Raw genomic sequence first — 13,042 nt, forward strand, 5'->3', positions numbered from 1 at the left:
GGATCCCACCATGTTTCGGTGAGCCCCGCTATGTCTGGGTTGGTGTTAGCTAGAAGGAGGGCAAATTCCTCCTGCTTGTTCCCCATACTTTGAACATTAGTGTATAGGCATTTAAGGCCTCCTGAAGGTGTATGCACTGCCCCCCTAATCCCAGGACTATTCGGGTCTCTTACCTGGGTATTTCTTGTGCTCATCGTCAGTCTTGGCTGGGCTGTTCTTGTGGGTGACACTTGGTTTGGTGTTCTGAGGCTCCCTCCGACCTCATCCTCCCCTTCCCCCAATGAGCCTAGTTTAAAGCCCGCTGGAGGAGATCAGCCAACCTGAAAGAGAACACACGCTTACCTTTGGGGGAGAGGTGAAGCCCATCCCACCCGAGCATGTCTCTTGTCTTGAAGTATGGGTCATGGTCCAAGAAGCTGAAGCCCGCCTCGAGACAACATTTCTGAAGGTGCAAGTTGACCTCTCTGATGCAGGTCTCATGGCATCGTCCACGTCCGCTCACTGGAAGGACAGATGAGAAGACCACCTGTGCCCCTGTCTCCTTCAGCTTGCCCCCCAGAGCATGAGGGAAACACATCCGGAAGAGAGAAGAGCGGGGCTTAGAAGAGCTGAGGAGAGCTGCTCAGCAGGGTGAAGCAGTAGCCCAGAACCATCCCTGAAGACTTCCATGAGGGGAACGGCGGACGGCTTCAGCAGCTAGGTTCTTAGTGCGCAGCATAACACACGGCATCCAGGCCCTGGGAGCTGCATGAGGCGGGTTGGGCCTGCAACCTCTGGTGTACGGCCAGAGACATGGTGCACAGGACAGTGCATGGAGTAGGACCTTTGGAGCGCTTGGGCGGCTCAGGTCCTCAACCACCAGAACGAGGCTGGGAGCTCGGTGCAAGAGGCGCTGCACGGAGGGTCCAGGAATGGACCAAGCCTGGTGCTGCACAAGGCAGCCCAGGCACCTAACCCATACCAAAAGGTTGAGTCCAGGAAGCCAGACAGTGCTCGGGCTACTGAGCCAGTAAACCGGGCTGAGCCAGAGGCCCCAGAAGCCCTGCATAGAGGAGCCCTGTTCCAGGGAACAATGACCCCCCTGAAGTCCACTGCAGGTGAGAGAGCAGCCTGGTGCAGAGGACGAGGGCCACCCTCCAGGCCTGGGAGCCATGAGTTGCAGGGAAAAGAGGATTCCCACAGGGGAGGGGGAGTCGTCCCCCCCTCCTCCCCCCCCGGTTAGTTAAGGGCTCCCGAAAGGGGAGGGCCCACTGGGAGGGTCCCCGCTAAAGTTACCAGCTTCCTTGTAGGGCTTGGGGAAAGCCCAAGAGCATTGGGGTTTCCCCTCGGGATTGAGTTTATCTTTGGGGTTCTTGTGCCATAAATGGTGTGATGTCGTGCCTTATATTTTGTGAACTCTCATGTTTGTAAATTAGTAGATGAGTAGAGTCCTAGGGCTCTGCTGGGACCCCCTGTTGCTATTATTTCACCTGTTGTTTATTTGTATTTATTTGTGGCTTATTTATTGTTCACCCATACTTATCTATAGTTTATATGTTGGCTATCTATGTTTATTTTGGGGTTTATCTGTTTCAGATCAGATACTTACCTGTGACTTACCTGTATCTGGAGCATTGGTATAAGGTTTTATGGCATTTACCCAGACGGTATTGTTCATTTATTTGTTTAGATATATATATAAAATACATATGTTTATATCCATGTTTCTTTTTCTTGTGATACATTAATGTAAATAAATGTCTATATAGTTAAGTCCTCTGACTGTCCTAGCCTGGTTCTATAGGGACGGAGGGAAACTGCGCGGTCTGCAATTCCCCCACAGCACACCTGCCAGCTAACAATCTCCTCCAATTGGAGAAGGAGAGTATATACCCGAGTTACCTGGGCTACACAGGAGTTCCTCAATACAAGTATGGCAGTCTTCAAGTGATAAGCAGAGACACATAACTAGTTCTCCCAAGCTAGCTGCCAGCCATAGGTGCTATTGCAGCAATTGACCACTAAGGGGCAGGGGAGCCAAAAATTTTTCCAAGAATAAATTACTGCAACTAGGGGAGTAGATGTGTTGTTATTCCTCAATATCCAAGGGGAAACTTACCCTGAAGTGGAGTGCTTTATACTTGTTTAAGGCTGTACATTATGTAGCTGTTTCACTTTTATTCAGAGTAGCTAAATTGATCTAGATTAAATGGTGACTCCCCAGAGTCCTACACATAATACAATACTATAATCTGTCTATATCTGACCCTGTTAGCAATGTTAGCCCCATGTGCAAGCATTACTACCCACTCCTGGCTGCCTTGCACCCTCTCTGCCCACCTGCCTTGGATGGCTGAGTGGATGGATCTGACCCTATTAGTGATGTTAGGGGCTTAGGTGTTAATGATCAAAACAAGCTTCCTGAGGTTCCTCATGGTCTGTGTATGTGTGCTATCGGGTTATCATCTGTGATGTGCCCCTAACAGTCTCATTGTTATAAGAAAGACTGCAGACTTCTGTTAATGACAAAAAGCTTGGCCACCTTTATTGTCTATAAGCAAGCCTAGACATTAGCATCCATGACCAGCTGGTCCGTAGTGCTAGCCAGGTTATTTGCAGGCATGGTATGAATATGAAATGTATAACCCCAGTATGAAGTATTAAGGCCCCTTTTTAAACACTGATCAAAACACCTCTACGTTACAGCAGACACATCCCGGTCTCACCAAAACATTGTTAGGTGACACCATCCACATCCCAATTTTCACCAATCAGCATGACCTTCCTACCAGATAAGGAAACCTGTTTGCTAGGTTACTCTGATCTCTATTTTTGTGTCCTGTACTGTTCTTATAAATTCACCCTCTATCTTTTGACCTTGTGAGGTACTTATAAGGAATATCAAGTTACTTTCCCAGCACTTCTATGCAAGCAATATGTGATATGCCTAGTTCCATGTTTATGGAGTCCTACTTTGGTCAATGATATTAGCAGGATGTCACAGGCAGCTAGGTGCTGTGAGTGTATCAGCTGTTAAGCTGCTGGGTTCGGGATCAAGGAGGTGAGTTGGGAGTGAGTAAAGGCAAATTTACTTATAGCTTAGCATACAACAGTTAACAGAAAGGTTAATGTGACAAACAGATAGTACAGTAATAAAGAGCTAATAGCAAATGATAACAACAGATGGACAGAATGACAAAGAGTTCCCACATGGGTTGGCAACTTATCGGCAGTCCCTCTATGCCAGGTGCGCACCAAGTTGTTCCAGCGAAGTCAGGCGTCCCCGATCAACGCTGTCCGAGGGGTCACTGGGAAGGTCCCTTGATCAGGGTCTGGTCCTCAATCGCATTGAGAGGCTGGGGTCCAGGCTTGGTACAACAATGGTCCTTCTGTCCCGTCCTTCTAACTGGTCACTTGACATGCACGTTCCTTTATGCCTTATCTTATGCTAATCTCTTGGCTTTAGAGCCTTTCACAATCTTGCCCTATAGCTGTCACCCTATGGGATCAAAAGGTGTTAGAAGTTATCATGAAAGGTTACTGCCCAAACTTGGGTTCACTCAATAAACGAATTACACCACATTACTTTGAGGTTTGAAATTAGCATTACTCCACCCAAGCTTAACTCTTGGTTTTTTATTTCTTAGATTCCTTGGAATGTGCTAATTATATTAGATGGTCAGATCTTGTTACAGCTTGACCTTTAAGAAACCTGTTAGATCAGCTAATCTTGTAGCTCTGCTTGTTTTTTGGGGCTCAGTGGTCCCATGATCAGTGCAAACAATTAGATTCAACACTTTGGTTAAATTGTGACAGACAAATTCCACTTGCAGGTTACAAACTTGCAAGCTTTGCATTAGCTAATCTTAACTGCTTAGACAATTGTCTGAATGCCTCCAAGAGTATATATTTATTGCTCATGATAGTAACCCCTCTGGTTCTGGGTACCACAGCAGGGTCTTTGTGTGATTTGCATATGCACTAACCATGGTCAATTCATCCACATTCCAGTGAGGCCTATGTATATCTGCCCCCTCTGTCTGATCAGTCACTCAGGATGCTACCCTGCCAAATTCCAGAAGGAATTGAGTAGAGCTCAACTGGGCATAGTAACTGTCCAACAAAACAGCACTATCATCCAGTTCTTTGACTAGCAGCAGTGACAGACCCAGTTAAAGCTGCTGGTTCTGCTAACCCAGGGCTGGACAAAATACAGCTGGATCCATCCCATAGCGGGTTGGGAGGGCGCCTGCCAATTGATTGGATCTGGTTCATGGCTGTCCTTGTGGCATTCTACATAGGCCTGAGACCTGCCTGGGGCAGCCCGTGCTGTGCTCCAGCCTGGGGCCACCAACACCAGTCCGGGCCAGTGTGCACAACTTCCCATGGGGCTGCTCCTGGTGTGGCTGTAGCCGCCTGAGTGCTGCCTAGTTTCCCTTGCCTCCAGCGGTGGCTTCTCCTGCCGCTACTGCACCACTCCCAGCAGGGAAGAAGCTTTACTTAGGTGGCTCCTGCCCGTGTGCAGGGCTCCAGCTCCTAGCTGCTTTCCACCCACTCAGCCATCCATGCAAGGATGGCTGAGTGGGTGGAAAGCATCCAGGAGTGGGTGCAAGGCATCCAGGAGTGGGTGGTAATGCTTGCACATGTGGGCTAGGTGCACACAATGCAAAAAATAGCCCTTGTTCCTCAGGTCTAACCAGGCAAGGAGCGGAAGAGGAAACAGATTTTGCAGGCCAGCGAAAGAGCTGGGAAAAGTGCCCTGAGGACCAAGTGAGTCAACACACTTACCACATGGTAGGATCCAGCTTGGAACAAACCTTGAGCCCTGTGCCACGATGACAAGGGGAGCACATTCAACTCACAGAATATTCTGTGGAAATTTGTTTTTTGTGGGATTTTTTTGTTTAATCAAACACAACTTTTATCAAATGTTTGCTTTCATCAAAAAAACAAAACAAAGCAAAACAACAACAACAAAACCCATTTCCCAAAACACAAGATGAGTTTACCTTAGGATTTCACTGTGGTGCTTCACAGGAGTTGTGGTTCAGGTCTCATGCTTCCCAGCTGGACCCCATTTTCCATGATGCATCATGGCCAAGGCTTTCCCTTTATCATAGAGGTGGGCAAATATTTGGGCAGAAGGGCCACTTAATGAGTTCTGGTGAGTTGCTGAAGGCTGCATGCACATGCAGATACACTCACATACACATGCATGTGCAGACACAGACCTACACATGCATGCACAGACACACACACAAGCTCTTCTCCCTGCACCCTCTCCCCCGTGTCGAGTTCCCAGCATGCAGCCAGGTTGGGCAGGAGCTGCGCCAGCTGTGGCCATGTGGTGTGAAGTGACATGAAGGAACACAGCGTGGCATCAGCCCAGCCTGGCCATGGGCCGGGGATTTGGGGTGAGAAAGGGGGTGCAGGGAGAAGGGGGCCTGGCACCAAGGGTAATGCAGACCCAGCCAGGCTAGTGCTGCACTGTGTTCCTCCCTTCTTCCTGCACCCCCTTTACTCCGAGTCCCAGCTATGTGGCTGGGTCAGGGGTGTTCCCGCACACCACTTTGGGCCATGTGGGTGCAGCTGGAGTGGCTGGAATGGCTCCTGCCTGATTCGGCCACATGCAGGGATTCGGGGTTGCGGAGGAGCTGCTCCAGCTGTGCCCACATGGCAAGGCCCAAGGTGGTATGTGGGAACACTGTGCGGCATCGCGTTAGCAGTGCCCATGCCACAGCAGGCCAGGCCCCTACCTGGCCTCAGATAATTTGTACCTCCTGGTCCTCTTCTCCCTGCACCCCATCTCCCACCAGCAGGGAAAACCATACCTACGCTTGGACTCTCGCCGTGGGCTAGACTGTGTAGTCTGCGAAAGGCCACAAGGTCGGAGTTGCATGCAGATAGCCTTACCAGGGAGAAGCCTGGCCAGAAGCTCAGTGCCCCTGCTTTGGAGCCTACACCGGTGCTGAAGGGCGGGGCAGGGTTAGGGTTACCATATGTCTGGGTTTTCCTGCACATGTCCTCTTTTTGGGTCTTCTGATCTCTGTCCAGGTGTTGTTTTTTTTGAACAAATATCCAGGATTTTGCTCTGCTCAGTTGCAAAGTTTTTCCCAGCACTTCTTGGCTTCCTCTACCAAGGAGCTGCTTGGGGCTGGGAGGAGTGGGGGGAGGGTGATTGGAGTCAGGAGGTAACCACATGCATCTGGGCATGCACTCGCACATGACCAATATGCAGCCAGGCTGGTTGGTATGAGCAGCCCCAGCAGCTGGATACAGGTAAGTCTATGGGAAGTGGGGGTTGGAGGGCCAGGGCTTGTGGACTGTCCGGGGGGTTGTGGGGCACATGAAATTTTACAAGAAATAATGGCCACAAGCTAGCAGAGAGCAGATTTAGACTAGACATTAGGAAGAACTTCTTCACAGTTAGAGTGGCCAAGGTCTGGAATGGGCTCCCAAGGGAGGTGGTGCTCTCCCCTACCCTGGGGGTCTTCAAGAGGAGGTTAGATAGGCATTTCGCTGGGGTCATCTAAACCCAGCACTCTTTCCTGCCTATGCAGGGGGTCAGACTCGATGATCTATTGAGGTCCCTTCCGACCCTAACATCTATGAATCTATGGGGGGGCACTGGCAGGGCTGGTGGGCTGTGGCTTGGGAGTGAGAGGCACCAGGGTGGTGGGGGACTGCGGGTTGGGAGCGCAGGGCACTTGCAGTGCTGGGGGCTATGGTTCAGGAGTGTGGGGCACCAACAAAGATGGGGGGGCAGGGTACTGTGGGTCAGGAGTGAGGGACAGCAGCAGGGCTGGTGGGGGCTGTGGCTTGGGAGTGAGGGGCAGGGCACTGTTATATCACTGCTCCCCACAATTATATATACCCCCACAACAGGTGTTCTGTTTTTTGAAACTGGAAATATGGTAACCCTAGGAAGGGTGGGCCAGGCCGGGGAGGGGAGTGGCTGCCTGGCCACTGAAGCCAGAGCTGCTGCTGCAGCCAGCTACAGCGCAGGGAAGAGAGAAGGGCTAGAGATGCAGAAAGTCAGGGCAGCTGTGGGCTGGATACAGTTCTCCTTCAGAAGCGCAATTGTGGGCCAGATAGAATCATTTGGCATGCTGGTTTTTTGCCCACCCCTGCTGTATTGAGAGGTTAGGCCATGGAGTGCTAGGGGAAATGTAATCAGAGCAGAGAGCCCAGCCTATGGAAGATAATGTGCAGGAAAGTGGGTGGCCTTGGAAACAGTGGTACAACGAGAGTATGCTAATCACCCTGAAGAGATGGAACTGGGGCCTCTCAGCCTCCCAGGCCTGCTGTTCACATCACAGCAGCATGCTACCCACTGTAGTTAGCACAAGTAACTTTGAAGTGTCTGGGCTTCCCGGGACCACAGGTCCCTGCAGGGCTGACTCAGCAGTGGTTTATTACAGGGTTACCAATGTGCCTGGTGCTGCATAAGCTCCAGAAAGAAACTTGACTCCAAGGAGCTTGGAATGGAAAACCACCTTCTTTTATCCCTTCCTGAGCCTATCCCACCTACTGAAACTTTGAGCTCTTCTGTGAAGGGTCTGAGTGTTTGTGCAGTGCCTGGCACAGTAGGGGCCTAGTCTGGATTGAGGCATTTAATCTGTGTTTGAATGGCTGGAAGCTGAAGTTGATTATGAGGCCGCAAAGGTGATATCCTATGGGCCGCTGTGGATTTGCTATCCCTTGATTCACTGAGGCCAGAAGGACATCGGTTGGTTGGCTAGTGCCTACTCTGTTTCACAGTATCTTTAGGTTTAGGTTTGGCTGGCGTATTTTCCAGGCCACACTTTAGCAGAGCTGCAGCCAGGGGGTCCAAGGCAGGACTTTCTAGGGGTGTTCTCAGGCCTGCACTGTAATCTCCTCATTGGAAAGGAGAGAAAGAAGAGTGGGAAGAGGCTTCAACTTGTCTCCTTTCTAACAGGCTTCTCCCTACATTTTGCACATCATGGAGTAGGGGAGAGAGAGCATGGCCAACCTACCTGTCTCTTCTAATTCCAGCAGAGAAAGGTCCTTTGGAGGGTGGTATGGAAAAAAAAAAGGAGAGAGACAGAGAAATCCTGGATGGTGGGGAGATAAAAGGGGCCCATACTTGTGCGTGGTAGGAGGTAGGGGGTGTGAGCAAGGGGCAGATAGCTCCTGGCAGGGCAGAAAGTAGAGAAGATTCACCCTCTCAGGCTTAGGGTGTTCATTACTCCTTTCTAGGGACCTAGGTGTGTTGAAAGCAAGAACCTACTTCATTATAATGTGTTGCAGAGCTGAATGTTACAGTTCACTGCCTACAACAGTGCCCAATCTTCTGGCCCTGCAGGCTGGGTGAGTGGTGTGGGGTCAGGCAGTAAGCTGGTTCACAAAGGGGAGGTCAGTCCATGGGGCCTGATCTTGCGGCATTTGCTGCCCCAGTCTGGCCACATGCTGTCCCAATCTATCCATGCACTACCCACCACCCTAATCCAGCTCCATGCCCCCCTGATCCAGCCATGTGTTGCTCCCTTCCCCAATTTGGTCCCACAGCACCCACCTACAGGAACTGGTTGGCACAGTCTGGCATGCAGTGCCATGTTACCTGGCTCATGGGACCCCCCCCATGGATCTGGACATTTGGCAACAGGGAAGCAGCAATTAACACTGCTACTGCTTCCCCAGTTTCTGGACCCTTGGAGAGCCCCACGGGTTAGATGATATGGCCGGATGGGCCACATCTGGTCTGCAGGCCAGGGGGTAAGCACCTCTGGCCTAGATCATGCTAAAAACAGGACAGAATCCTCTGTTATCATCTGCAAGGCTGGAGCAGTACAAACATGCTCCTTCCATGGTCCCATAACTGGAGGGGATCAGATCTGAATTCTAAACGGGTGTGAAACATACAGAAATGGGAAAGTGTCAAAGCAGTGATGAAATGACGAGTGGCTTAGATGGTGTCACCAGTCAATTCAGAATTAGAGGCAGTACCGGGTGGCAATGCTAGAGGTCAGTATATTTAATTAATAGAATCCACAGATGCACCAAAGGTGTTCTGTTTTTCCAAAAAAATTCTCGAAACCCATCTATGCTTAAAAAGCTGGATAGCAGGCTGGGCTTGGCTGCCTAGGCAATGGAGTACAGGTTTCCCATGCTTTATGCTGTACATGCGTTCCTGGAAAACTGTGCATAACTCGAATTTGCATAAAGGGAACCCACTTTATAATGTAACAAATAGGGATACGTTCCAAGACCTTGACTGTACTGACCACCAGACCCATTTTTACAAGACAGTTTTGGTACTCACTGACAGCAGACAGTACACACGAGCACAAGGTGGTGGTGAATGTTGCCATAAAGGGGATGGCAACTACAGAAGCGTGTCGCAGACAACAAGCGAGGAGCACAGTCTCCACACAGGAGACTACATTTTGGTGCACGCATCACTCCCACAATGCACCGCACAAAGCAGATGACTGCAGGCTTCCACCACACCGATTGCATAAGAGTGAATTTGCCTTGCATGTAACAAATTTTTGGTATAAAAAGGGGCCTCGCATAAGAGCGAATTTGCACAAATGGAACCCGTATAAAGCGCAGGAAACCTGTAGAGGGGATCACATGGAGCAGTGCAAGAAGGCCTCCCTTCATCTGTTTAGACAGCCTGGCCCACAGAAACCATGAAAAGGAGAGGCTTTTTTGGAAGTACACTGGGTGAGACTTCAAGTTGACAGGTCCCAATTGCTCAGCATGGAGATTAAACAACCTTTCTTGAAAATTCAGGGATTTATTTAACTGCATGTCCTTGACTGAGATTTCTGACCCTGCCCTACTGTATGGCTGAACATGTAGCTGTTGCTTTTGCTCCTCAGAAAATGAGCCTTATAGGACTACTGTTTGTAAGGACAGAGTATTGTAGAAATGGGAGATAATTTTAGGAAAAAGAGTGGCTATGTATTCTTCAGTGTAATGGTTTTCCATCAAAAAGAAGTATTTAACTGAAATTAGAACATTTCATGGAAGCATGTCATCTTCCACATCTTTTACTTTCTTGTTTTTTTTCAGTAACATGGAGATTCTTCAGTAAAGTAGAAATAGTTTTTTTTTTTACTTTTATATGAAAGTATTTGTAACATTTTTACATTTGAATATATTTTTAATGTATTACATTTATTATTTTAATATAAATCAAAATTAAAAATGTTTCCTGATTAAAATTATTCAGAATTCTAGTTCTGTGATGGTGGCAGGTGATGTTATTTGGAAATTTGTTGACTGTTAGATCATTTATGAGCAAAAGTCCAGCAGATCAATCCAGCACAGCTTAATTTTAAACTTGCGGCTTTGTTTTTTTTATAACAAATGGGGAAAAAGAAGTACTTGAAATTTTGCATTTTCCCATACAATGAAAACTCCCCTCTCTGTACAGCTCTACTGAAAACCTTCTTAGTGTAATGCAGGCTGGGGAAGATACTGCATGGAGTGTGAGCAGCATGAAGATCCTTCTGTGTGACTCACCCCAGAGGCAGCTTTCTGGTTTAGGCACTATAGTTCATAGATTCATAGATGTTAGGGTCGGAAGAGACCTCAATAGATCATCGAGTCCGACCCCCTGCATAGGCAGGAAAGAGTGCTGGGTTTAGATGACCCCAGCGAAATGCCTATCTAACCTCCTCTTGAAGACCCCCAGGGTAGGGGAGAGCACCACCTCCCTTGGGAGTCCATTCCAGACCTTGGCCACTCGAACTGTGAAGAAGTTCTTCCTAATGTCTAGTCTAAATCTGCTCTCTGCTAGCTTGTGGCCATTATTTCTTGTAACCCCCGGGGGCGCCTTGGTGAATAAAACCTCACCAATTCCCTTCTGTGCCCCCGTGATGAACTTATAGGCAGCCACAAGGTCGCCTCTCAACCTTCTCTTGCGGAGGCTGAAGAGGTCCAGGTGTCCCAGTCTCTCCTCATAGGGCTTAGCGTGCAAGCCCTTAACCATACGAGTGGCCCTTCTCTGGACCCTCTCCAGGTTATCCACATCCCTCTTGAAGTGTGGCACCCAAAACTGCATGCAGTATTCCAACTGTGGTCTGACCAGAGCCCGATAGAGGGGAAGTATCACCTCCTTGGTTCTGTTTGTCATGCATCTGCTGATGCACGATAAAGTGCAGTTAGCTTTCCTGATGACTTCATTACACTGATGACTCCACTAGGACTCCGAGATCCCTTTCCGCTTCCGTGCTACCAAGCAGGTCATTCCCTAGGCAGTAGGTGTGCTGGACATTTTTCCTCCCTAGGTGCAGCACTTTGCATTTCTCCTTGTTAAATTGCATTCTATTGTTTTCTGCCCATTTGTCCAACCTGTCCAGGTCTGCCTGTAGTTGTTCCCTGCCCTCCAGTGTGTTCACTTCTCCCCACAGTTTTGTATCATCCGCAAACTTGGACAGAGTACACTTCAGTTAGAGATGATGGTTCAAGTTCCAGCTTTTAAACAACCATTCTGTGTGACCTTGGGCATGTTGCTCCCTCTCTGTGTGCCTCAGTTCCATCATCTGTAAACAGGGATAACACTTTGCTAAGGCGCAGTGGCAAGGATAAAGGCATTCATGAGCCTGAAGGGCTCCAACAGCCAGATGCTTGGACCCATCCAGAAAGGCAAACTCATCTGGTTTCTGATAAATGTGAGAGTAACCTCAGCTCAGCTTCCTCACCATCAGGGAAAGGGATGTTGCCATGATGGAGTGGGGCACTGTTGGGGGTCACGGTGAGTCCCACTCATGGGGGTCACAGCGCTGCAGGGCATATTCTGGCTGTAGTGTGACATGGTTCCTTCTCTGATTATGTGACCCAAATGTGCTCTTTACTGTAAACATTAAGGGGCAGATTCCCAGCTGGTACAACTCAGCCCAACTTTGCTGGCATCAGGGAGCCAGGCCCCCAGTTGAGGTAAACTGGCTATGCTCTGTCAGAGTTTATGGGCTAGATTCCCAGTTGGTGTAAATCAGCAGTACTTCATTGGAGTAATTGGGCCAGGATGTGCACTGCCCCACTGAAACCAATGCAGCAATATCAATTTACATCAACTGAAGACAGGCTTACCAAGTCTGTACTGTTACCACTAAGTCCTTCCCTTTCTACCAGGTCTCACACAGTCCTTTAGGAAACCCCTTTGATTTGCATTAGCATATCTGAATCCACTGTGGTCCTAATCATTGCACTGGGCTCTGAGAGCACGTGCTGGGAATGGTGAGTATTCAGATAAATGTCGTTTCTTTGGCATGCCTCCATCTGTGCAGATGTGTTCCCCCACAGGAGAATCACTCACCAGTGAGACAGGAGTAACTGTTAATAATTAAAGCAACTTGCTCTGGGGTTAATTACAAAGTGAGTCATCTCCAGGTGCTTCATGGTAGAGGGCATAATAAGCTCTGGGGGAGAAGGGGAAGAATGAGTGCTTAGGGAAGCCTCAGGAAAGCCACTTGCAAAGTAGTTATGCTGGGGCCATTAAAAGTTTCCAGTCTTAAATTGCAGCTGCACTGTGGAGGGACAATTAGAATGGTCCTTGGAGCCAGGAGGGTGTTTTCATAGTTATTGGATGCCATGGGGCCAATTCCTTGTTACTATATTTTGTCTTGGGCAAACTGAGTCCAAAATTGTTTTCCAATCTAAATGACTAGAGGTTGTATGTCAATTTTGGACTGAGGAACATGCATGCAAAAGATTCACTGAGTCAGAGAGCAGAGGGGTTAGATCTGGTAAAGTCCCTTCTTGCCCTATTTTCTGATTCCCTGATCTTTTTAAGGCTAGACTAGGCCATTAGATCACCTAGTTTGTGACCTCCTGCATAAGACAGGTCTGAACATTTTAGCCAGTTAACCCTCAATTGAACATGCATGCAGATTTAGAAAATCCACCACATCTTTAAGAAAGTTTAATCCTTGCTGTTTAAAAGAAGAACATAAGAGCTTCCGTTCTGGGTCAGACCGCAGGCCCATCTAGCCCAGTATTCTGTATCTCAGAGTGGAAGGTACAGATGTGGCTAGCTGTGTGGCACTGTGGATGATGAGGGGAAAAATATTTACCCCTGTTTCTCTTCCCT

This window comes from Alligator mississippiensis, chromosome 5 (genome assembly GCF_030867095.1).
Source record: "Alligator mississippiensis isolate rAllMis1 chromosome 5, rAllMis1, whole genome shotgun sequence".
Classification (NCBI taxonomy): Eukaryota; Metazoa; Chordata; order Crocodylia; family Alligatoridae; genus Alligator; species Alligator mississippiensis.